Source organism: Urocitellus parryii, chromosome 10, assembly GCF_045843805.1.
Source record: "Urocitellus parryii isolate mUroPar1 chromosome 10, mUroPar1.hap1, whole genome shotgun sequence".
Classification (NCBI taxonomy): domain Eukaryota; kingdom Metazoa; phylum Chordata; class Mammalia; order Rodentia; family Sciuridae; genus Urocitellus; species Urocitellus parryii.
Window position 1 is genome coordinate 30937583 of NC_135540.1, and position 9662 is coordinate 30947244.

Consider the following 9662-nt stretch of genomic DNA (forward strand, 5'->3'; position numbering starts at 1 on the left):
TGATCATGAGCTTTTTAATGGGATATAATCTCATCTTCTCTAGTCCTTCAGCACCCCCTAGTTGCAAAAGCATACCCATCTTAAATTTTAAAAATGCCGCAAGTAACCATATAGATGGATTTCAGTATCCTATTAAGACCCAAGGTAACAGCACTCTAATGGAACTAGGGTAGGATAAACAGGATCTTGAATAGCACTTAAATCACTAAAAATTTTATTTGCAAAAATTATATATGCTTATGTTTTATTTATTTTTACAAATTGTATTCATATTGGGGAGTTTGACCTAGAATTTTAAGTATATACTCTAACATACTGAAGATGGATCTCATTATATAGAAATATATTTGTTGAAAATAAAGTTAATGAATTTCTTTTTTGTATCTCCTTAAGATCAATTTTAATACCAAATTATATATAAATAGCTATCCCAGGATTAAGTGTGTATATATAACTTCCATCAAAACTGAGAAGTGTTACCAAGAGTTTAGTAATTTAATTCCAGGGCAGTTCTCACCTGTGTACATTCTATGGTATATATTTCTAAATTTGTGGGATCTCCTGTACTTCAAATCAAGTATCTTCAAAATAAAAATTATCATCTGCCTCATGAATCAGTAGGTTCTTTTATTTCTGTTAAAGACATTGTTTATTCCAGTCATAGAGTTTCCCTTCCTTATCACACTGAATATTTTTTCAAGTCCCAAGTCCTATATATTCTCTCTATGGTTCAGAAATTAAATTTCTCCCAAAGGCCATGTGTTTAAGGAGTGGTAGCCATTCTGTGGCACTATTGGAGAATAGGGGAACCTTTGAGAAGTGAGCCTTAGTGGGAAGAGATTAGGTCGTCAGGGACATATCCTTGGAAGGGGATATTGGGACCCCAGACTCTCTTTGCTTCCCAGCATCCCTGGTTAACATCTCTGTTCCACCACATGCTCCACACTGTGATGTTCTGTCTTGCCACAGGCCTAAAAGCAAAGTAACCACCCAACCATGAACTTAAAACTCTGAAACTGTGAGTCAAAATATGTTTTCTTCCATTTAAGTTGATTAATATTTCATCTATGTCACAGTGACAGAAAGCTAACTAACATTCTCCATCTTACAGTTTCTATCTCCTCTCCATTCCTAATGACACTGTCCTAATGAACTTTCCCACTCTACTATATCAGCAGTTGACAGTCTCACTCCACTATAACTCTATTTCATTTTGAACTACGTTTGTGAATTTTTTTACTTGTGAATTGCACAAATGATGCATTAATATATTTATGTATTTAAAAACACATGACCGGGCGCAGTGGCACAATGCCTGTCATCCCAGCAGCTCGGGAGGCTGAGGCAGGAGGATTGCAAATTCAAAGCCAGCTTCAGCAACATAGTGAGGCCTTATGTAACTTAATGAGACTTTGTCTCAAAATAAAAAAAAATATTTAAAAATGACTGGGCATGTGGTTCAGTGGTTAAGTGCCTCTGGGTTCAATCCCCAGTTCAAAAACAATAGAGTAAGCACTTGGTGTTCCTGCCATAGCGTTCTTTCTGTGAACTAGTCTCTCTCTTCCCCAGGTGTCACCTTTGATTTGAAACAATCCAGATTTTATTCTGGGTATTTCATTCTCTATCTAATTTTTAAATATAAAAGGTAATTTGACATAATGTGGTATACCATAAAAAGATTTTGTTATATGAATTGTTTTGCAATTTCTTTGTTGTTTTTATTTACTGTGTATTGGAGTTCTTTCCAGGTGGGGACATATAAGACTTTCATAAACCTAACTTCTGTTTCTTTTTATTCTATAGGATGAATGTACCTGAATTTCATTTCTTTTTAAAGTGGAAATTTAGTTTGCTTTTTTTTTCTAATAAAAACCAGCAATATCACAATAAGTATCTGTGTGCATGAATATGTATATTTGTATGAAGCAGATGTCAAATATGGAGTTGCTGAATTGAAAGATAAAAAACATTTTAAATTCTGGAAGATTCTCTCAAACTTCCCTCCAAACAGATACTAAACCATGTAAACCATAATCTGCCCAATCTCTGATCTTAGTTCTCACCCCATGTCATGTTGTTACTCCATTAGTTTTCTTTTTAAAAAACTTTGTTTATACCATTTCAGACATTTAAAAGTACTGGAAAAGTATTACAGAGAATTCTGTGTGCCCTTCATCCAAATTTCCCCAATATTAATATTTTCTCATGCTTGCTTTATTTTTCTCTCTCTTCTATGTGTGCCCCCACTTTTTTTTTCCCTGAAACTTTCAAAATGAAGTAGCAGATGGATGTCCTTTAACCCCTACTAATCTAGGAGTGTTTCCTAAAATACAATGGCATTTTCTTTCATAACCAGAGTAGTACAATGTACCAACATCAAGAAATTAGCATTGATGAAATGCTATAATCTGGAAACCCAATTTGAATTTACCAAAGTTCCTATTATTTTTTTTTTTTGCTGTTGTTCAGGATGCAATCTAGCATCACATGTTTCATTTAATTGTCATGACATTAGTGTCTTTGAAATAGAGCTGTGATTACTGCATTCTCTGGATCAAATATTTTTAGTGCCTTTTGCTGCCAATAAATGAAATAAAAAGTTCTCATAAAATGTATATACAATTATCTCTATTACTATTGAACTTATGTCTGTAGCCATTTCTCACTCCTATTCTGCTCACATCCTAAAATCCAACCAACATGATATTGACCATTTTATATCTCATTTAAGTTCAGCCAGTCTCTTTCCTTTTAGGTAAGTGCTTAATTTAAAGTTCACTATTTCTTTTAAATGGACCAGTCTTGAATGTCAAGAGTCTTCAAATACTCATTTAAGTAATATGTATTTTATTCAATATTAAATGTTTTTTAGTCAAATGATTTCATGATCTGTGAATAATGAAACTGAAATATTTTCTATTACATGTGCTGTGCTCAAATTAAATGGCTCTAAAACCCACTCAGTTTATCCTCATCTTTATTACTGAAGATTTCAATGAACATACATTGTTGGATATAAAATTTTAAACTATCAGGCCTAAAATGAGAAGTAGTTTGAAATCTCTTTTATAGTCTTTACTGAATACTTTCATGGTAAGATATCATTACTTTACTTTAGAACAGGAGATTTACTCAAATTATGTTTTCAAATTAATTGCATATATATATATATAATATATTAATGATTTAGCCTTCATTAACTTTCATTTTTTAATGAAACTGGATCTTTCAAGGGGCTAGGGTCAAGTTCTTTTATTCATTAGTCATATCAGTAGAGTAAGAACACTTTACACATTTTCCTGTCATTAATATTAACAGAAAATATGATGTCATATTTAAATTTGCTTATACTCTTAGTGTTTATATATACATATGCATAAACTTATTATTTTATACCTTAATACATTTTGTATTTTCTATATATGTACATATTTGAATTATACATAAATATGTATTATTTTATTATGTTCTTAACCAGGTAAAATAATAATAAAAAAAACTTATGAATTCTGTTGTAGTTAGGTTTTTGGTAAAACAGTTTGCTCCCATAAGTATTTTTGGATTTCTAAAATCTCACATATCACACTCAAAGGCAATTCCTTTTAAACCCTCTCAGAAAGAAATACTAAACAAAAAGATTGTAAATTAATAAGAGTTTATAGGATGAATAAAACATAACTTCCATTCTTAAGTGATATATAGTCAACAATGGGAGAAGGACATATATACTAAATATATAAATCACCATAATACAAATGAAAATATAATGCATATTATTAAGAAACATAAGAAGACTGAACAAAATCATTTGTCTAAAAGAAAAATAAAGAAATACTTTAAGATGACTAAATAAAAACTATTTTATAACAGATTACAGAATTTTGAGGCTAGAAGTTGGAAGTTTATTGAAACTAAAAAGAAATGCAAGTTGCAAAGTGAAGAAACATTGCAGTAAAAAGTCTTAAAGTGCTATTTGAATTTTCTATCCTAGTTAACATTGTTGAGGAAATAATGAGCAGTAGAGTTTCCTGAGCTGGTGATGTAATGCACTTTAGCTAATGTTTCTTAACTAAAACCCACATCTGATCTCAATCCTATAACCTACACAATTTTCAGCAAATCCCGATTTGCAGCCTGAGGCACTTGCAGTTCAATTAATATCATTGAGAGTGAAGTAGCCCAAAGGAGGGCAGAGCCCCCCACTGTTTAGCAAGAATTGCAATGAAACTGCAGGTTCATTGCCAATTACTTCAATGAATAGAGATTTTATTAGTCAATTAGTATTGCCAGCCCTGTGCCATTGATGACAGTAAGAGAAACACGTTTTTGTGAAATGACAAAGTAGGGGAAGATGCAAATCATTTTAGCCTTTGGAAACCTCAGCTCAGCTTATTGTGTGTTCCCACTGGACAGACTGTTCTTTTCTGTCTGAGGGTTGTAAATGGGACAGAAGGGAAATAGAATTTGACAGTAGTATATATCTGTCTGCCTCTCTTTGATGACTATACTCTCAGCATAAGACTTTTGGGAACCTTGTGCTTAGAATGTGAATGACAAGTGCAGCATCAGATGTGCTTGCTTAGTAACAAACTGCAGCATGTTTCCTAAGGCTAAGTCGGAGTCTGCTAGCTTGTCAACTACAAAGATGATCTTTAACATATTAACTGAGAGCATATTATGTGGAACTCATTAAGAGGGAATAACCTAATAAATTCTTCCTTGGACTATTATAAAGCCTCTTTCTAAACACAGCTGCATTTTTCCGGTTCATTCATTCCTAGGCTCAAAAGCTCTTTCATTTGAAAATAACTAGTTTCCAATCAGCCCACTGGCATCTTGGAAACTTTCAAATTTGAAGGTGAATTAATTTAAATGTACAAATTAAAGTGTGAAATGTTCTAAGGAATATATGTGGAACATGCACCACAGCACAATAAACTAAGGAGCTAAATTAACCAGAAAGCCTGTATCACAAATAAATATAGGGGGCGATAGGAGAAGATGGGAGAAAGAAACTTGGATTGGAAATACTGGGTTATGAATCTTGGTTCGTCGTTTATAATCCTGCTGATTTTGTCAAAGAATTTTTGTTTTTTTTTTCAGTCATCCATTTTTTAAGAAGGGATAAACAATACTATAAATATTACAAATTATAATGTTTATGTCTGTCTTTTATAGTGGTTAAACCAATGCCTTGGACATAGTCTGGGCTACAGTCATACTAGTTGTATAGATCTTGGCAAGACATTTTTATGTGTGAACCTCAGTTTCCCCACCTGTATCTTTAATAAAATGACAAATTCATACATTGTGACAATTTAATGTGTCATTATATACACAGCATATAACAGAGTTTCCAGAATATAAGGATGTGAGAAAATATTTTTAATTATCTTGTTTTATTTCTTACTACTATTATGCTATTTCTAGCAGTAAATTACTATTAACAACGCATTTTTTCAGAATGTCTTTATTAAAATGACAGAGCCATTTTGACAAAAGATGCATACTACTTTTGCTTTTTAGATACCTTAGCATTCAAATTCATTGTTATCAATGTAGAATATAATTTAAAGGTACATATATTAGATAAAACTATAAATTACTTGTTATTTTTGGAATAAGCAACAGAGTCTTTGGAATATTGACTTGGAATTCATAATTAAAAGCTAGGTTGTGGGGTTATTCAATATAACATAATAATGCCAGAAAAAAAAGAATTTTCAAATTCACATATTTAAGAATAATATGTCATACAGTTTACAACACAGAAAAAGAAAACACAAATAAATGTGAATATTTCTGAATCTTTGAAAGAAAACATAATATAGAAATTGAGCTTCATTTTCTTATATTAATCCATGTGTGGTAATAACAAAAGGTAACCACACTCATAGTGACTATCCTGGAAAACCCTATGACTCTAAATTTCTTTCTGAAACATAGGTGGAATATTAAATTATGTTTAATAGAATCATAATATTAATAGATTTTATCATATTCTAATGCTTTGAAGTTCCAACTACTAAATATAATGGTTATTCTCAATTAATCAAATGTTAAAATTAACCCAATTCTGTATAATGAATTTATACATTAATGTATAAATAGTAATATTTTGTATTCTGAACTCATCCTTAAAATGTATGAAGCCAACTTCAACCTCTAACTATTAAAACCATATTTAACTCACACTAAGGCAATATATTTTGTATTAGAACCACAGTACTTGTCCATTTTACTGAGAAAACTTTTTCTGAAGTGTCTTAACACTTCAGACAAGTACAGTGCTGGACAGAGATGAAGGTAAATAAATACTAAATCAATTTCAACTATATATGCAATTTGATGAGACATGAGAAGCAAATATCATAACCTCCAGAACAGAAAAAGAATGTATAGTGTGACTGTATAGTAACACTTTGTCCCATTATTTAAATACCTGGGGACTTTAAAATGCCTTTAGAAGCTGTCATTTTGTTGTTGTTGTTTGTTTGTTTGTTTGTTTGGTCAAAGAAAAATTAGGTGAACAGAATTTGAGATGTACTGCATAGGATAATTTGAAATAAAAAGGCACTAGATCCAAAAGATATGGATGAATTATTAATAAAGGATTTCATTAACAATATATTTGCTAGGTAGAATCTATTTCAGGTCAAGAGCATTTAAAACTAACAAACATAGATTGTTTGAGTTATACTATGGAAAATGTCCTTGAAATTTTAGGAGGTTAATATATATTAACCTCATAAGAACTCTTAGGGATAAATTCCTGTGTATGTTTTTAAGGGGTAGTACACTTTATTTCCCTGATTTATTTTGTATTCTACCTACAAAACAACAAGTTGAGATGAGAGTGGTGTAGATGAACACAACATCCACGCACATATGCCACACATGAGATACACACACATGTTTGTATATGAATATGTCTGTGTATGTATATATAGACATACTGGATATATTTGGATAAGTATACATATACACACAAAAAATATAATAACATCAATTGTGTTCTATTTGTAACTAATACATACTATATTTTTCCCCTTTTGAAGTTCTGAAGGCTATTTTATGTCTATGTGGAACAGTTTCACTTAAGGTTACATTAGGAGCTTTTTGCCAGAATGCCTATTTAAAGATCAAATAAAATAAGTGTGTGCTAATTGATAAGAACCAGATGGCCCACAAAGAAAAACTTAGTCTCCACAGATTGTTCCATTTATTTATTTGTGTGTTTATTCATTTAAAAACACTCCCATTCTTGTATGTACCCCAGGCTCATTCTTCTTCACCTCATAAAATGAACTATACACCCTTCCCACCCCCTTTCATTCCATACATCAAAAACAACTCCTGTTTCTTCCATGCCAAATGATCTTGAGAGGAAACATATCCAGTTGCCTCCTTGTTCACCTAGTTTAGTTCTTTTGAACTTATACAAAATTCAGGCGAAATTTAATTCCTTTCACCTAGGCCAAGTCACTCCTGTTCTCCTGGGGTTAGGGGACCTGCAGAAATTTTGTTAGGGTATCCTATCTGGTACATATTCATGAGCTGCCATTCTTGATTACAGTCCCAAATCCAACTCAATTTCCATTTCTGGGGCTCAGTCTTCGTCTAGTTCCCTCCTTCCCATATATCTTCCTTGGTGAACTTTGGAATGCCTAAGTCTTTCTAAAATTTCCAACCCCAAGTTTTATTTGTTCTATTTGCTACCCTACCTTGCTTGTACTTAAGCTGAACTCTCCAGAGAAATTTCTGTTAGATATCAAACTGTGAAATAGATGGTAAATTACATGTAATTTAAATAGGCATTTTTTTGGTTTCACCATATATGGGTTATGGGACTTCAATTATCAATATTCTTGCTTCATAATAATATTTCTCTACCTAGGTAAAACTTGTTTCTTTTGAAGACTTAGCTATCTTTCTATATGATGCTTTTAAGTATGTATATGTGTATGAGAGGGAAGGAGGAAGGAAAGAGAGGTGCAAAGGAAAAATATCAGAAACATGATAAAGTAAAGAATGTTTACTTGTAGTCCAATATTGAGAATTAAATCACTTTAACTTTATATATGGTTTAAATTGTGCTTATTTTTTCATTTTATCAATAAGTAACACATAAACACATCAACTTAGTGTTTAAAAGAAAATGGAACATGAAAGAGAAGAGAAAAATAAAGCTGAAGCTGTTATCACCTACATTTGATTATCTTGATTCTATAAAATCATACCTGTAGGCATGCATGATTATTAGTTTAAATTAAATACTAAAAAGAAAAATATACAAATATTAGTGTTTTGAGATTTACGTAAATGATAAACTATTTACAACCTTCACAACATTAGGATCTTTGAGAATAATTCACATAAATATCCAGACTATTGCTTTATAAGAATGTATCACATTTTATTTAATTAGTAATTAATATAATATTTTTAAAATATTTCATTATTTCAAACAAGTCTTCCATAAGCATTTTTTTGTGAATTTTTCCTGGCATTTATGTGAGAGTGATTCTGTATAGTAGATAGCAAGTAGAATACTACACATCAGTAATTAACCAAAATTTCATTGATAATATAAAATTATTATGCAAGGTAACTACATCCCATACAATCACATTACTACCAGAATTATATGGAAGAATTCATGTCCTTCTTTTAATAACTCATATAGTTAGAAAATGACATCCAGTAATTTCATTAAGTTAAAATGCTGAACACATTGTTTTAATTTTTAGCTAATGAGATGGTTGTATTTTTTTCTCTTATTTCCTACTATGTAGCTGCTGTAAATTTGAAATACTACCTATTTTCTGGGATAAGCTATATTTGTGATGTATTAATTTGGCATACTTCTTTTATATTTAGTATAATCATTTAAAAGTTCTCTAAAATTGCTATATGTCTATTTATAAGTGAGAATGGTCAATCATAATTTTTAAAAATTTTATCTATATTTCATTTAGGCATCTGGTTACACTAGTATTCTAAAATAAGTTGGGTAGTATTCTAGTTCTTTCCAAACTCTGGAAAATATTAAATAAACTTGAAATTAATGGTTCTTTCAACTTTCTATAATTGTCATAGAATTGAATTGTTCTTGTGCAATTGAGGGTAGGCTGGGAGACATTTATGATTTATATATAATTCAGGTGTTTTCCTTCTTGGCAAATTTTGATAATTTATATTTTTCTCTAGAAAACTGCCCATTTCATTTAGACTTCAGCTTTATTGTCTCAACATCATTCATAATGTATTGTGACACATAAAATAGTTATTAAAACCTATGTCATTTTCTAATGCCAATGAACCCTTAATGATATTTTTTCATGTGTTTTTCTTTTTGTAATTGTATTTGAGAGTTTCTACTTTATTGGTCTTAATTGACTTATCCTGTGTGTTTGTGTGTTTTATTTCATTTATTCTATTTCATTCATTTCTCCTTCCATATTCATTATTTCCTTTCTTCTATTTTCTTTAGATTTAGTTTGTTATTTTTTCCATAATATTTTGATTTGAATGCTTTGTTTATGTTTTACCAACCATTTTTATCTTCTAACAAATGCACTATAAATTCTCCTTTCAGTTCTACTGCATACCACAAATGTGGACAGATATTTTTATGTAATGTTAGTTATAAATGCTCCACA